The sequence below is a fragment of the Felis catus genome, chromosome C1 (genome assembly GCF_018350175.1).
Source record: "Felis catus isolate Fca126 chromosome C1, F.catus_Fca126_mat1.0, whole genome shotgun sequence".
Lineage (NCBI taxonomy): Eukaryota > Metazoa > Chordata > Mammalia > Carnivora > Felidae > Felis > Felis catus.
The window spans coordinates 27,938,942-27,956,192 of record NC_058375.1 but is presented as its reverse complement, the minus strand read 5'-3'; the positions used below and the strand labels follow the sequence as shown (position 1 = coordinate 27,956,192).

Genomic DNA, 17,251 nt, shown 5'->3' with positions numbered 1-17,251 from the left:
ATAATTAGAGCCCTGGAAAACCCAAAACTCACTCATTCCTGGCAGTCAGGGCTTCCGGAATCCCTAGGCTTTTCCCTTTGTCAGGCACAGAAGCTGGGGGGCTGTGGCCGGGCCTCTTTGTACCTGACTCAGTCCCGAACTTTACGGAAGCCCTGTAACAGAAGTGAGTGTGAGCACTCTTGCTGGCCAGGTCCCGTGAGAAGCTGTTTCCATACTCACTGAATCTTCTCAATGATCCTGTAAGGCGTTATCCCTATTTTGACAGTCCGAGAAGGTCAAGGAACTTAACGTGGAGTCACTCAGCTTGTGGGAGATGCAACAAGGACTCAAATCTAACCCTTTTGGAATCTGCCACACTTGGTTCAAATCACAGCCCTGCCATTATTAGCTATGCGCCTTTGGACAAGTTTCTTTCCCTCTCAGAGCTCTAGCTGCTGCATCTGTAAACAGACTCCCAACACTGATGTCTCTAAAGTGCTGTAACACAGCACTGGGAGCTGTTTTGATTCCTGCTGTCACTTAGCCCCATCAGCTTAGTGGGCACCAGACATTTAGAGAGACAAAGAGACGGACAGGAGAAGGCAGCCAGACTCAAGTCACATCGCCTCTCATGTCCTGGCACTGCCTATGTGGAGACGACAAATGCATATCCATGTGTACCTGGCCACACGCCCCTAAGAAAACCCAGCGGTGCACACCGGTTTGGACACATGTGCCCACACATGGATACAGAGTGCTCCAGGAGACAGCTGGAAAGACACCCAGGAGTTAAGACAGTCACATGCGGCCAGCACTCTGGCTCACACCTCTGAGACAAAGGAGTGGGGCCATGGCTGTTGGTGCTGCTGCCACTGAGCCCTTCTAGCTGCTTCTGGGTGCCAGAGGAGGGAAGCCAGGCTCTCAGAGGGCCCCAGTGAGTCACCCGCCTGATGCAATCCCTTTAAAGGGCTCATCTGCTGGTGCAAGAAGCTGATTCATGGAGGGCGTGGTTGCTGGAGGAGGAGGAGAAAGGGACCGAAACTGCAGCAGGAGGGACTGAGGCTAGATAGCTGGAATCGTTAATAGGATCTTTTCACTGTAAACCTCCCTGGTCAAGACTCCAGAGATCTTCAGGCTGAAGCAGGGTTTCTACAAAGGCGAGGGGCCCAGAGGGAAATAAATTGTGAGGGCTGAGACAGGAATTCTGTCATTTTATTGAGCCTAATTCCAGCGCTCTCCGCACAGGGCTCCAGAAACCGAGAAATGGAGATCAAGGAAGAGCCATTTCTCTGACAAATGCACAGCGCTGGCCGAGCTTCCAGCTGCGGAGGACTTCTCCAAACCCAGCAGGGCGAGTGTAGGGCACTCGAGGACCTGCGGAGTCGGGGCGGGGGCGGTGTCTGCGTCCCAGCCTCACCGCAGACGTAGATAAGCGGTAAGTACCGCCCCTTTAGAGTCTCAGTCTCCAATCGTTTCACAGGTTTCGGCCCAGACCTCACTCTGAGCCAATCGTCAATCGGATTCCGGACTCTTGCCTGAAGGCTTCCGCCCATCTTCAAGATGGCACCCCAATCCGGAGGCCGTGAGAGCGCAGACACAGGCGAGGGGCGGGGTCCGGGGAGAGGGGTGGGGCTGCGGCTCTGGCCCGAGAGGAGGGGGCGGTGCGTCACTTCCGTTGTCAGGTGGCGGCGCCGCAGCCATGGAGGGAGGCGGCGGCGGCGGCGGTGGCGGCTCGGGTGGCTGCGCTGGGAGGCGGCGGTGAGCGGCTCCCACGCCCCCGGCCCGGCCCCGGCTCCCCGGGACGGAGCGCCGAGCAGTCCTGGCTCCAGGCTACGGACTATGGGCGAGCAGCGCTGAGCACCGGGGGAAGGTGAGGGCGGGGGTCCCGGAGCGGGGAGCCGGGCGGGGGGTGCGGGTTGGCGCGGCGGGCCTCAGCGGCTGTGGCACGGGGACCGGGGTGACAGCCCGAGGCCGTCCCGGTGCGACAGAAATGGCAACAGTGAACGCCCTCTCCTCTTCTGGGGTCTGCCCTTCCTGGGCGGCGGGGGCGGGGACTGCTGCGTTCGGGGTACCGGGCGGCCTCGGGGAGCCTGGGTCCCGCCGCAGCTCTAGGAGGTGGGCGCTGCCAGCCTTGCCCGGAGTCATTCGGCTAGTTAGTGAGGCCACCGACGTTTGAACTCAGCCAGGTCTTCCCCAGGAGACACCCTCTGCCTCTCCATGCTTCCCTCCCGATCCCGAAAGGGACTTGAAAGTTAGAACGAGTCCCCAAGGCGGGCCAGCCAGGGCTTCCTCCAGGAGCCCTCACCCGTCGCTGCTGGGGAAATTTTCGCATCGCGGGAGGCGTTCAGATGCGGGTCAGAGCTACCTGCTTGCCAGTGCTACGTTTGGCCGGCCTTTTCCAAGGAGAGAGCACGCCGCTGTGGTCAGTTTCACCTGCTGTGCCGGGTCTGGCCCGCCCATTCCCACGCGACTCGGCCACACCTTCCAGGCGGTGGGAAAGGGCTTTGGGATTTCCGATGCTACGTTCTCTGCTAACCCCCACTCCCTAGGTTTGATGCCCGTTGGCGGAAGGAAGAGATGACAGCTGCCTTCGGTGGCAGAGTAGACTTTGCTCTGTTTTAAGTCACGGGAGAAACCGGTTGGCTTTGGTTGGTTTTGAGAGCAGTGGGGAAGAAGGTAGTCACTCTGGGCTGGGCACCTTTCCTTCTTGGCTTAGTTTTGCATGAGATAAGGAAGAGCAGAATATGTCATTGTAAAGCCAAAAGAATCCTTGTTTGTAAACAGTGCTTGTGAGCTGTTCCAGCACTCCTTGCTGGCCCTGCTCTGCCAGTGGTTTGTGGAGGTTGCTCTCATTTATTCATTCATTCCCCGAATGACAACAACAGTGTCCTTGCCTAGAGAGGCAAGTACCCTATGGTATAGTGGTGAAGAGTGGGCTTTGGAGCCAGACTTCCTGAGTTCAAATTCTGGCCCTGCAGCTTCTAAACGTGTGTCAGTAGGCATGTGATATAAGCTGTCTGTGCCTCAGTGACCTCATCTGTAAAATGGGTGATTACCTAGAGCTGTTGTGAAGATTTAAAAAGTTAACACATGTAGGGGCGCTTGGCTGGTTCAGTTGGTGGAGGGTGTAACGCTTGATCTCGGGATCGGGAGTTCAGGCCCCACGTTCAGTGTAGAGATTACTTAAAAATAAAATCTTTAAAAAAATTGGGGCACCTGGGTGGCTCAGTCGGTTAAGCGTCCAACTTCAGCTCAGGTCATGATCTCTCGGTTTGTGGGTTCAAGCCCCATGTCGAGCTCTGTGCTGACAGCTCGAGCCTGGAAACTGTTTCAGATTATGTGCCTCCCTCTCTCTCTCTGCCCCTCCCCCACTCACGCATTTTGTCTCTCTCTCTCTCTCTCTCTCTCTCTCTCTCTCTCTCTCTAAAAAATGAATAAACCTTAAAAAAAACTTTGAAAAAATTAACACATGTAAAACACACAGAACCATATCTGCCACATGATACATGTTACCTATTATTCATATTTCAAGAAGCTCATGGTCTGGGTAAGGGAGACTGATCTGTAAACAAGTAGTTAAAATAGGTCTAAAAAAGCTAGTAGCAGCGGGCACAGGGCTGTAGGAGCCCACAAAGATCCTGGGAAGACTTGGCAGAAGTGATGACCCTGGAGCTGTGTCTAGAAGGATGGAAGGCTTAATCAGTGAGAATGAAGGGGTAAGGTGTTCTACTTAGAGAAAGACAAAGGCACGCATAGTTTGGGGTTTTCTTAAGTAAAAGCTTTAATTTACTTATTCATTTAAGTAATCTCTACACCCAACGTGGGGTTCAAAGTCATGACCCCGAGATCAAGAGTCACATGCTCTTCAGACCGAGCCAGCCAGGAGCACCTGAGTACACGCGTAGTTTACTCCAGAAACCTCAGATTGTTCAGTATGGTGGTATGAAAGTTGACATGGTGCAAAGTAAGGCAGTACAGGCTGACAAGGGAATGCCACGTTAACAAGTTAGGACTTTATGCCAAGGGCAGTGAAAAGGTTTCTAAGCAGAGGAGTGACATGATTGGATCTGTGTTTTAGAGTGATCTCTCTGGAGTTGGTTCCAGCTGAGGAGGGGAGAGCCAGGACTGGAGTCATCTTTAGAGGCCCCTGCAGGCCTCTGAGTAGGGAGAGTTGGTGCCAGGGTGGGGGATCTTTGCTGAGAAAGCCCTGGATGCCATGGGTGGCAGGTGGCAGGCTCCCTGCCTTGCTCTGAGCTTCTCTGCCCAGCACAGAAGTACCTGGTGCATGTGTCCCTCTCGTCCTAGGATTGCAGGTCACACGAGCACCGCCTTCTCCAAAGGCCTGTGGCCGGGGGTGCTGCGCTTGCTCCCCTGTGCCTTTCGTTTGACCTGGGAAGGCAGCAGACTGTGGGCGTTAAGAACCTATTTGGCTCTGCGGTAAGACAGATCTGAGTTCCAATCCCAGCCCTGCTGGTCGCTAGAGGTTACTTATTCTCTCCATGGCCAGCCTTCTCATCTATAAAGTGGGGACAGTAAGGCCCCTCCCTAGGAGGGCAGTTGTGAGGATTAAGTAAGACGTTGCAGGTTGAACACTTAGCACACACTGAGAAATACTTGGTAAGTGTTATTACAGACTGCAGGAAAGAACTTCCAAGAATTAGTGGGAGCAATTAGTCGCAACTGGAACTGCGTCCCTTGGAGCTGTCAGGAGCTGTCAGAAGTGTCCTGAGGGGGGCGCCTGGGTGGCGCAGTCGGTTAAGCGTCCGACTTCAGCCAGGTCACGATCCCGCCGTCCGTGAGTTCGAGCCCCGCATCAGGCTCTGGGCTGATGGCTCGGAGCCTGGAGCCTGCTTCCGATTCCGTGTCTCCCTCTCTCTCTGCCCCTCCCCCATTCATGCTCTGTCTCTCTCTGTCCCAAAAATAAATAAAAAACGTTGAAAAAAAAATTAAAAAAAAAAAAAAAGAAGTGTTCTGAGGGATCACAAGATCACAGAATTTCATTGTATTCTTTCTGAAAAGGAAATCTGTGGGGCGTTTACCCGGTCTTTGTGGGAGCCATGCGGATGATTCAGCTCAGCTCTTTAAGAGAACCATTTTGGGGGACACCTGGGTGGTTCAGTCTGTTGGGCATCTGACCTCGGCTCAGGTCATGATCTCATGGTCCATGAGTTCAAGCCCCACATTGGGTTCTGTGCTGACAGCTCAGAGCCTGGAGCCTGCTTAGGATTCTGTGTCTCCCTTTCTCTCTCTCTCTCTGCCCCTCCCCTGCTCATGCTCTGTCTCTCAAAAATAAATAAATGTCAAAAAAAAATTTTAAGAGCCATTGTTTTTAAAAATAGAAGAGTACTTGAGAAAAAATTGTATTTTAAAGTATTCATGACAGAAAAGATGTTTAGAGGTTCTTCCGTGTGTCCCTATTAGATACCCTTGTCTGGTATCTGAATTAGTATCACCAAGAAGCATCACACACATTGATGTATGTAGTGGCTCAAAATCCAGGGCTCCGTACGTGGCTGGGGTGTGCTGGGTGCCAGGGGCAGAAGGAGAATAGAGAGGTAGCCCCTGCCCTGGAGGAGCTTGTGGTCTAGCAGGGGCCTAACCAATGAACACTCGCATAGTTTGGCAAGTCTTTCCCAGAAGTCTTGTAGCATGTAATGGGAACCAGGAGGAAGGAGCAGTTCCACTGGGGGATGTGGAGGAGACTGGGGAGAGCTTTGGAAAGGCCTCAGAGTTTAGCTCCCAAATGGCGAGTAGAGTTTTCCGAGGGCTCACAAGGCACCCCAAGCGGGGGAACAGCGTGGCACAGGCCTGGATGCGTGCTGGTGTATGTGCATCTTTAGGAACCACAAGAGGTTCTAGCACAGGGTGTGAAGGACCTGGCTGTAGGATGTGCTGGAGAGGTAGGTACCAGTCTAAGATGCTTGAACTTCTCAAGCATCAAGATCTTGTAGGTAGGTACCAGTCTAAGATGCTTGAACTTCTCAAGCATCAAGATCTTGTGATGGAACGCTTTGTTTTATGTGGAGGGAACACCATTAGGCCTGCATCTTCCCAAGAGCCCTCTAGCTGCGGGTGGAGGGTAGACTGGGAAGAGAGTGGGTCTGGAGTCCAGGAAGAGGCTGTTGTAATGGTCAGAGCAAGCCCTTGTGTGGGCCTGGATCAGGGCAGAGGCATTTGGGATGGAGAGGAAGGGCAGAGATCAGAGCTGTTTGAGGAGAAATCAGTAGGACTCTAGGAATATTTGGAAGGGATGGTTGAGGGAGGAGCAGTGGTGGCAGGTGACCCACAAGTTCCTGGTTTGGGTGACATAGCGAATGGTAGTGCAGAGGCTTGGGAGAAGACAGTGGCCAGTGAAATCTGCCCGCTCCCTTCAGTAAGATCCGAGTGCATCTCACGGGACAGCATCAGTTGTAAAGTCTGTGGCACCCTGTCCAGCTTGGGGCCAGGCTTCCCTCTGGTTACGCCTGAGTCAGCACCTAGGAGAAGGGCAGCTCCCCTCCCTTCACCTTTCCTCTGCCCAGATTTGCCCAGGGAGGTGACCTTGTGCAGTATTTCAGAAACTCAACTGGCTGAGTCTGCAAAACTTGTGTGATTTCTCCAGCCTTCAGGTGGCCCTACAGAGCAGCTCTTTACTCTGCGCCATCCACACTGCTTCAGCTGATGGGGTCCTGGTCAGCAGCATACCTCTAGGTTGTACGTGGCTTTCCCATTGTTTCCTGGAGATCTTATCTGGAAAGAGATCTTGAGATTGGATTTACTCCCTAGGCTGGGTTTGCAGACTCTGTCCCTCTTCTCAAGAAGGAGAGGTGTCTGCCCGAGGCCGCCTAGGACTCAGAGCCACCAGAGAGATGAGAGGAAGTTGCCCTGGTGCCCTCGTCTCCGAGCCCTATGGGAGTGCAGAGCTAGACCAGAATCGATTGTGCTGTGCAGAGAGTGTGCTGCAGACAGGCCCTTCGGAACGGGGGAGGTTGGCACAAGATTTGTCCTTGGGTTTGTGGGGTAAAGAAGGTAGAAGAGAAAGTGGCCTGAAGCGAGAGCATTTCTTCCTCTCCCACCTGCTCAGGTGACACTGTGGCCTTGCGGCAGGTGGCCCAGGGCCCACAGCAGCCCTGCATATCCTCTCAGGATCTGCAAGACCCATGAGAGAAGAGGATGGTGTTGTTTGTTTTGATTTATACTGTCTTAGAGATGGTCCCATTCTGGCACATGGATGCTTGGGTTGTTTTTCATCGTGGATGTGTGTAATGTATTCAGCAAGCTCTCTACTAATAAATTTAGGTTATTCTCTGTCTTTTGCTCTCCAAACAGAGCTGTAGTAACCGCCTGCATATATATGATTTGGCCCACCTTAGGGATGTGCAGGATTCTAGAAGAGGTTGCTGCTTCAGAGTACCTTTTATTATTATTATTATTATTATTATTATTATTATTATTTCTTGAAGAATTTCTAGGCCTCCTTTTAATAAACTTGAGTGGCCTGATTTTGCTCCAGTGAGCAAAGGTAGTCTTTTGGGTTGAGGTAGCCCATCCTGTGGGGACACTGAGGAGTCCTTGCCCTGAACAGGCTGCAGCTCTGTGGTGGTCATCCTCTTCTGACTGACGGCAGTCTACCTCAGGAGTGAGTTCAGGCTCCCCAGAGCTTTCACCGTCCAGTAGTATACAGGCTTGATGATTTCCAAGCAAGTCGAGTTTTTGGGAAGCCCCAGAGAAAACTGGGAAGGGCTCTTGTCATTCAGAGTGAAGCTGTGCTCTCTAAATATGTTTATAGACTGCCGCCTACTTGGCCAAAGAGACAGAAGATGTTTAGCCTTTAAAGAGTCTGTGACCCAAGGATCCAGGAAGAAGAAACAGTAGCCTGGACATTGTGGTGGGAATTGGCAAGAGCAGGACTGATGTGCCTGTCATTTGTCTTTGGGTTTGGGGCAGAGCTGGTTTGGGGTGTGATAAGGAGACAGCAGGTGCTTGTAGAGAGAAGCTCAGTTCCTTGGAACACCTTAGCACTGGCTAGCCCAGAATTCGGTGGGGCATTTGGAACCCCATTTCTGGCATCTGCCAGCCCTAGAAAGCAAGAGTCCTACATTTTGCAGCGGGCGTGGAGCTCCTGGTGTTACTGTGTTTGGCATGAATTCCACAGGGTGCTTTCTCCTCTGACTGCTCTCCCAACGTGGTCCCTCCTGAAGGAACCGGAAGGAAACCAGCCAAAAAAAGGCAGATTGCCACCACCTTCCAGGTCCTTTGCTAAGTACTCAGCAGTACAGATTGAATGTTTCTCAGACTCTAAGGAAGGAGGGACTGTCTCTTACGGAGGAGAACCCCCAGGCTCAGAGATGTTAAGTAACCTGTCCACCGCTTCATAGGCAGTAGGAGCAGAGCCAGATTTCCAGCCTACACTGTGTGATTCTAGAGCCCATGCCACGCCATTCACCCTGGCCCCACTCTGGCCCCAGGGAGTCCAATCCACGTGGAATCTTGGACTCATAGAGTTTTAGAGCTGGAAGGGTCTTTGGCAAAGCTGAAGCAGTCCTTTCTTTGCCAGCAGAATGGAAACTACCACTTTCTGGAGGCAGGTCCCTCCCCCTCCTGCCCTATGGCTAGTGAGTAAGGAGACTATCAACCGTATCACTTAACAGTTAAGGGCCTAGGCTCAGATCCTACCTGGCTTCAAAGCCCACTTCTGCCACTTGCTCGTTGAGTGACCTTGAACCAGTCACTGACTGTCTCCAGCTTCATTTCCTCCCCTGTAACATGGACATAATACTGCCTGCTCCTCAGGTAGTAATGGGGATTAGACATGAGGTGTTATTGTCTGTAGCAGGTTCAGACTGATTTCTAGTCCGCAGTCAGGACCCAGGGGCGGCTCTGATAAGGCCCAGCTAAGCCCTTTGCTGGCGGGTCTGTGAGTGTTCTGAAAGAGGCATCGTGAGCCAGGTTCCAGGTCTCCAGTTCGAATGCTTTGGTGGTCCTCCCAGCCCCTCTGGATGCCAGCTGGCGAGCAGGAAATTCCTTCTAGGCATGTTTGCAAGTTACCTGAGAGAGCTTAAGTGTGCCCAGAGTGGTGGTTTTGTCCCTCCCGCCGACTCTCCTGCTGCAGCCTTGCAACGGCACACGGGCTGGTACCTTCCGGGCACTTCTGCATGTGTCCTGTGCCGTACCCCCTCAAGTGTGCCCTCTCTGAGGCCCAGCCTCCCTTGGGCCTGTTACTACTCTTAACAATTCTAATGGGTTAAACATTTTTTGAGATTTAAAAGAAAGTATTGTTATAGTAGTGTATGATAAAATAGTTAAGCAGGATGGAAGAATATGACATAAACTCTCCCTCCTCTCCCTGGGCCCCTCATCCTGCCGGGAAGTATCCACTGTTAAGTTTCTCCTAGAAATTTCCTGTGCATATTAAAAGCTTGTGTATGATCTTTTTGTCTTTACCCAAATGGGATCGTATTATACACAGAGTACTGGTTGGTTTGTTTGTTTTTTAATGTAATATATTGTAAACATCTTTACCAGCAGGTGCAGACCTAGTCTCATAGGCTGCATTGTATTCCATTGGATGGAACATGATGTAGTGAACCAGTCCTTTCTTGGTGGACTTTTAGAGTGTTTCCTGTCTGGATGTGTGTGAGTGTCTACGTGTGTTTTGATTTTTGTGGTTTTATCTTTTGTGGTTTTTTGCTGCGACACATGGTTCTGTAGGAACCCTCGTTGAGCACATTTATCTTTGTGGACTTGTGTGGATATTTTTGTAGGATAAATCCCTTGAACTGGAAAGGCTGGGTCCGGGCCATGTATTTTCTTCTGTTGTGTTGGCTGTGGTTTAGCACATGTTTTCTGCACACCTGCTGAGCCTATGCAGGGCATTCTGAAGTGGACAAGGCCCAGGCCTCGCTCCTAGGAGCTCACCCTCTCCAGAGACACACGCAAACAGACATATGATGAACATGCTCTTGCCATTGTGTGCGCTGTCAGTGGTGGCTTGTGGATCTCAGGATTGGCCCTGGCTGGCCTCCTGGTGGCTCAGAATAGGTGAGATCCTCATGTAGGCCTCCCCTCCAAATGGCTCCCCGAGGGGCACTCTGCTGGCCCAGCCTGCCATCAGCCTCTGCGACCCTGCCCCTCCCAGCCAGCGGCATTTCTGAACTGTATTGTTCATGGTCAAAGTTGTGAAATTGAATTGAATTTAAATTTTTTTAAGTTTATTTCTTTATTTTGAGAAACAGTGTGAGTAGGGGTGGGGCAGAGAGAGAGGGAGAGAGAGGAATCCCAAGCAGACTCCGCACTAAAAGTGCCTCAACGCCGGGCTCGAACTCACAAACCGTGAGATCATGAGCTGAGCCAAAATCCAGAGTTGGACGCTTAACTGAGCCACCCGGATTGCCCCTGAATTTAATTGCTGATAGAGGCAGTTACGGAGAAGCAGTTTGCTGACCTCAGTCCAAATTGCCTTTCTTACAGCATGATGGTAGTGATTTTTGCTGTTAAAAACAGTATAAAGAGAGAGAATCACGTGTACCTGGGCCTGGCCCGGGCTTTCCCGTCTGTCGCTCTGGAAATCTGGGGTGGAAGGAAGGAAACTTAACATTTGTCTAGTGCCTCCCACACGCTGGCTCCCGGCAGTCCTCAGGGAACCCTGTGTGGGGGCAGCGCCATCCCCCTCCTGTAGGTGAGGGGACCGTGGAGCACAGAAGCACATATTCAGGTTGCACAGTGGACACAAAGGGTGGTTCTCAGACTCAGCCAGCCTTCCTGCAGTCACTTGCTGTTTTCTCCCCGCGTGATTGGGGCCACTGTGGGTGGCAAGAACCTGAACTCCATGTGGGACCCCGTGGCAGGCGTTGTTCCCCGGCTGAGTCACTGCACAAGGCAGGAACTGATGGTTTGAGCTGAGGATGGGTCCCCTCAGGAGCAGGGCAGGCTGGCATGAAAGGGGAGAGCTGTCAGGGACTTGGTCTGCCATCACTGCGCAAGGCAGAAGGCCCCCCACAGAGCCAAGGGGCCACCAGGAATGCCTCCCGAGCCAGTGTGCTTGGCTGCTTCCCCAGGCTCCTTCTCTGGATGGGAGACACCAGAGCAGCACGGCCTGAGAAAGAGCTATTAAGTCTGTCCCTTCCTCCTCTGACACCCACACACAGTGACGGATTATTTGTTGTCACATCAGCTGCTTCCGGAGGCCCTTGGGAGGGGTGTGCTGGTGGCAGGACTGGCATTGCTGCCCTGGATTCTGCTCTGGTGGCGCTCAGAGTGACCGCTGGTGAAGCCCTTTGCCCCATCTGCAGAGACTGGTCTCTCTTCCATTTATTTGTCTTTGCCCCAGAAGGGCCCACGGGTCCACCTGTGTGTGCACAGCCCTGGAGCCTTTCCTCCCGGAATCACTCCGGAACACATCCTCCTGGCCAGAGGCCTTTCGCCTCCAGTCTTCCCCGCCCAGCCGTCATGGAGGCCACAGAGAAGCCCAGTGGGGACTTCCTCAGGGCAGCGGGGTGAAGAGGGACATCACTGATTACGTAATCTCCCTGTATGTGAATCTGGCCTCCTAAAGGAGACCAGAGCTGGACCTCCGAGCTGCAGACACTGGGCTCTCTGTGAGCAGTGGGGTCTTTGGGCCCCCGCTGGCCCCCAGGACTGCTGCGCTGGTCACACTGTGGTCCCGCTGGGGAAAGGCGGCGACAGAGGATGGGTCTGGTGCGGATGTGCTGAGGGGGAGCAGGCTGGGCACAGGGCCCTCTTTCTGACCGCCCCTCCCACTTCCCACTGGGCTGAGTCACTTCCTCCCTGGCTGCTGCAGGTAGGTACTCTCCCACACTCCTGCGCCTGCCTGCGAGCAGACCAGCAGACCGGGCTTCAGGGGGCGGGGTTCACCCCGGGCAGTGAGAGCAAGCTCTGGTTTGAAGCCGCCAGCTCACTCGGTAACCCCGAGGCAGGAAGGCAACGGCGTTTAGGGAATGGTGTGATGTTGTGTATCCTTGACAAATTGGAGCTGTACATATCCTGCATTTTCAAAATGAGCAAAATCATCACACTGTTTTGGAACAGCGAAGATGACAGCGCATGCATGAATCTTTGTCATCAGGGAGTCCTGGCTGAAGCCAAGGGATTACTAATCCTCCTCCCCATCCCCCAGCTCCATCCTGAGCTCTGAAGCAAATGGCTTCCAGTGGGTTCCTGGAGAGGTTCCTTATAGCCTTCGGACTCCCAGGGAGAGGGTTCATGCCTACTTCGGGGTGGCTGCCATTAAAACTCAAAGGAAAAGCTGACCACAAAGCCCCCGTTCACTCTAGCTAGCAGGAGTAGAAGAGAACAGGTCTCAGGCAGCCTCCTCTGGGCCCGGTAAGCTGGCCAGGGCCTCTAGGCCTTGGCTGGTCAGCAGTAGAAGGGGGAAATCTTTACTTCATCAAGTTGTGAGAAGGAAAGAAAATCTAGGAAGACACTAGAATGGTTCCTGGCAGGCAGTAGGTACCCATTAAGTGATAGTTCAAAAAGGATTGCACCCAGAGAGGCTTGTCGCCAGGGAGGTTACCTCCACTTAGAGCAGGGACCCCTCACCTTCCCCAGCAAAGACCTCATGACACAGCCAGCCACAGCATCGCATCTGGCCCTTTAGTGTTTCCTCTTTTACAGATGAGGAAACTGAGGCCCAGAGAGGGTAGATGACTCTCACAGAAGGCAGGTGACTAGTTCAGGGAAACAAAGCAAGTAAGTGATGGAAGCTGGAATTTGAACCCAGACCTATCTGACCTCAAAATCCATCTTGCCCTCCCACCTGGCATTTGGGTCCCTGGTCTATGCTTCGAAACACTTAGTTCCATGGGCTGTGAATTCCTTTGGTTTCCTGAGTTGACTTTGTGGATGGAAAGTGGGTCTGTCAGGAAGTTGGGAGCCCTGGTAGCAGCCCCTGCATGTGAGCATTGGGGTGCAGTGGGGGTGGCTTCCAGAATGCTTGGGTCACAGAGGGCTGGGGGACACCGCCTGGTTGGCTGTTGGGAGGATATCTCAGTAACCCCACCTCGACTTGGCCCCTCTCTCCAGAGAGACCTGCTCGGGGGCCGGAAACACCTCCTTATCCAGGGACAAGCACGGCCCCTCTCTCCCTGCTCACCTGCAGCTTTCTGGCTGGCAGCTCCCTGATTCCAGGAGAATGACTGCTTATGAGGAAATCCAGAGGGTACCCCCCTCTCTCTGGTTGGCACTCCTAGGACCATAGCCATCATCAGGTAGGGAAGGAGCAGTCAAGGAAGCAGTGTGGTCAAGTACAAGGAATATGGGATTCAGAGTTGGGAAACCCGTGTTCACATCCCATCTCTTTCAACAACCAGCCGGGTAACTTCAGGCAGGTCTCAGTATCTCTGAGTCTCAATTTCTTTTTCTAGAAAAAGTTGTGTTTGAGGAGAGGTGGGAGGGATCAGTTACAGTCATGTACGGGAAAGCGCTTTGTAAGCTATAGAGCTCTGTGCAAAAGTTAGTTGCCGTGAGAGCTCATGTGAGGGTGTGGGCCTCCCATGTGGGCTCCGAGTCCGAAATTGACCATCTAGGAATGAGCCTGGAGAATTTTCGAGGGAATTGGCAGACCTCTAGTGTGGGGGTGTCTGGTCTATAAAGCAGATCTACAGGTCTTAGTTGGGTCATGTGTTCATATTTCACACTGCTCACCCCAAGCCTTGGTATTTCTTTCCAGGTATAGTCACATAAAATGCAGAGTTGAGCCAGAACTTCCCTTTTCTGGGGATAGCAAGAGTGCTAGGAATTTTTCTGACCAGCAGAAGGACCTTCACACCATGAGCCTAGAGGGACCCAGAGGACCTGTCACTGGTGTGTAGGGGCAGGACGAACTATCATTCACATGCCCCGCATCTTGCTGCAGGAAAGCAGGTCTTTTCACTGGATTCAGCCAAAAGGGGGCTAGTCTGTCCCTTTGCCAGTGAGGGGTCAGGCGCAAGCCTCAGGCATGTGCTGTGAATGAGTCACTCCTCTGTGGGGTCTGCTTTCCGGCAGCAAACACTGTCGAAGCACAACCCCCGATGATCAGCCCGCCCAGAACCCTCCCTGCCCCAGGCATCGAGGCATTTCTGACATGGGGCTCTGCCTGGACAAATGGTTCCCAGCATCTTGCAGCCCACTTACGTGCAGCTGTGACCCCTTGTCTCCCTGACCCTGGATTCTGTCTCCTGCCATGAGCTGGTGGACCATCCATCCGTACACCTGGCGTCCAGTTGGGTCATCCCTGTCCCCTGCCCCAGTATGGTCCTTAATGTACTCTGGGCATGTAACAAACAGTTCTGCAGTCCGTTTTCTCATTCAGCAGTGTGCCAGGCCCCGGGCAGGGTGCAGGGAAGCAGCGGTAAATTGGAGTTGCTCCCTCAGGGGTGGTGGAAGTCAGACACACCATGGTTCCAGGACCCGTGGGAGGGGACAGAGGTCTGCTCAGTGCTCTGGGAGCTGCAGGAGGAAAGGACTCAGAGTGAGGACGGAGGGAGAAGGATGAGCCAACCAGGGAGAAGAGGGCAGGGTGAGGGTGTTCATGGCACACTCAGGGAATTGTGAGTCATTTGGTGTGGGTGGATCTTGGGGGCCTACTAACGCAGTGCAGCCGGAGAGCTCGCCTGGGTCTGAGGAGTTAGGGTTTCTTCCTGAGACCAGAAGGGCATCGGAGGACCCCCGCCACGAAGACAGAAACCCTGCAGGCCCAGGTCCCGGAGCAGAGGAGAACGTGCAAGGTGCTAGAATCTGTTAGTCTGAGCCCCATTTACACAGGTAGCTGAAGTGGGGCCTTCTCCCGGAGTCCTTCCTGCATCCTCCCTGATCAGCCGCAAGAGAGGTTCCCCCTGCTTGGTGCACCTGATGCAGTAACCCTTTGATGAAAGTGTGCTGCAGAAAGACGCCACCAGGTGGCAGACCCAGAGATTGCACAAAAGCCTCCTTTTTCCCTTTAGCACAGCGTTTGCAGGGGCGGAAGAGGGTCGTTCAAGACTGAACTCCTGTTCATGCCAGCCTGGCTCTGCCCAGCAAGGGTGAGATCCCGCATCCTGCCACTGTGGGCACAAGGAGTCCCTTTGTGAATCTGGACAACAGATTCCTCCAGGGCCTTAGGAACTATTCCGTCCAGTGGCTTGCACTTTCTCCGGTCTCTGACCTCAGAGTAAATTGCAGGCATTGTGACCCTTTGCCCCCAAACCCTTCAGCATCTGTCACCTCAGAGCAAGGGCATTCTTCTGTGTGACCACAGAGCAATTTTCAAATTCAGGAAAATTGACATCGATACGGTCCGTATTTAGATTTTGTCAGTTACCTAGTCATATCCTTTAGACCACCCCCCTGCCCAGGATCACACACTGCATTTACTTGTCTCTAGTCTCCATTAATCCAGACTGGTCCCTCATTCTTCCTTTAACTATCAGTCATTGATGTTTTTGAAGCACACAGGACTGTTCTGTTGAATGTCCCTCAATTTGGGTTTGTCTCATGATCACATTCTGGTTACACATTTGGGGCAAAATGATAATAACGTAAGTTGTGATTTTATCAGGAGTTACACGATGTCAGTTCTGGTGTTGGTGATATTACCTTTGGCCATTTGGTTAAGGTTGCAGCTTGCTTTTTTTTTTTTTTTTTTTAATTGAGGTATATTTACACACAGTGAGTCTTACAGATCTTTTAAATCTAGAATTCAGTCATTCTGACAAATGCACGTCTTGGACTAGAGGCACTAGGTCTCAATTCCAGACTCCTCCCCACCCCTCCACTGGATCATGACAGAGGATCCATGTGGGGCGGCCTCATCATCCTGGACAGTCCCTTACTGTGCCCCGAGTTGATAATTGCCAGCCGGTGTTCCAGCCTCTGCTTCCCCCTAGGCCCGTGAACAGAACAAGACAAGAGCATGAGGTGCTGTCTGCCTCTGCCCTCCCATTGCTGGGCACCCCGCCCCTCCTCAGCAGCTCGGCCAGCCCCCTGGGCCTCCTCCCCTCCCCACGCTGAGCTGAGTGTGTCATTCGGGCTGGCCATCAGACTCCCCTGGCCTTCAGTGCTAGGCCAACAGCCCAATGGCAGGTTCAAGGTCTCTTAAGCCTTCACTCTGGGTACCCTCTTCTGCCTTCTTCCCCCACCACACACACCCATTCGGTGCCCAGTTAGTAACAATCCCTTTCGGTTTGGGCAGGAGAGATACAAAGCTACTGTGTTGAAGCTAATAATAGCACAGGTTACCAAATGCTTACAGTATGCTGGTAGGCACTTTTGCGTGGCTTATCTTACTTAATCCTTAGACCAACTTCCTAAGGTAGGTGTTGTGCTCTGTATTTTGTAGATGCTGAATACGTAACTTGTCCAAGATCTTATCACTATCAAGTGATCGTCCTGGGGTTTACACCGGATTGGACTTACTCCTAAACGCTTGCGCTGAGTTTGAGGTTCCCAGCCAGTGTGGGTTATGGGGATCAAGATGGTGCTCCCTTCAGCCGAAGGGTGACCGGGCCAGGCATAGGACAGCTGGGGTCCCCTGTTCTTTCACCCCCAAGTGTCATACAAATGGTTCTGTGTCGTGCTGTGAAAAAAGACTAACACACGTTGCTCTAACCATGTTATTGTGCCGCCTTAGTGTCCTGTCAACCGAGACTCTTTTCCCTCCCTCCAGGGCTGATGTGGGTCTAGGCGCACAGACCCTTGACACATGTGTAGCAAACAGGATTGAGGCCAGGGATGGGTGGGAGCCCTGCCCTCACTTTTAAGTGCCAGGTGGGCTGCCCAGTGGTGCGGGTCCCTGCCTTCAGTAGACACAGCCAGAGGTAAAGTCCAGAAGACAGAAGTCTGCCCAACTCAGGGAATTTTTTTTGTTTGTTTGGTTCGTTTTGTTTTGACAGAGCCGGGAAATGTGGGAATGGGCGTAGGGGCTGCTGACAGGGACAGCTTGAATCTCGACACCATCGGCTCAGCCTGACCCTAGAGTGTAGACACAGTCCTTTGGCTCCTAGCAGGCATTGGAAGCTGCTAACAAACTGTGGCTACCAGCTGCCATTGTTGTCATACACACACACACACACACACACACACACACGCACAGCAAGCAGTGCACCGGGCCTGGGTCTGTTGCCTGCTCCTTTCGGGGACTGCCCTTGCACTCTGCCTTGACTGGTTTGGCGTGCAGGGTTACCCATCTCTCCAGGAACCCAGAAGTTGCAGCAGGAAGCCCAGGACAAGGTGGAGTGCAGAACTTTCTGCACAGTGGGCAGGCTCCATCACTGCCTCTCATGCTTGCAGGGGGATGGGGTGCTCCCCCTGGCTCTGC

At 52.9% G+C, this 17,251-nt stretch overlaps 1 protein-coding gene across 3 annotated transcripts in view; it reads left to right on the top strand.

Moving 5' to 3' along the window:
* The first annotated feature begins 1,030 nt into the window (after positions 1-1,030).
* STK40 (serine/threonine kinase 40) overlaps positions 1,031-17,251 on the top strand; it is a 40,577-nt gene continuing 24,356 nt past the window's right edge. Inside the window, exon 1 of one of the 3 annotated variants that reach the window (XM_006934572.5) lies at positions 1,031-1,414. The gene's annotated coding sequence lies outside the window, so the exon portion shown is untranslated. Of the gene's footprint in view, positions 1,415-1,657; positions 1,850-12,693; positions 13,185-17,251 lie in introns of those variants that run through there. The other 2 variants (XM_006934571.4, XM_006934573.5) reach the window with 2 other exon arrangements.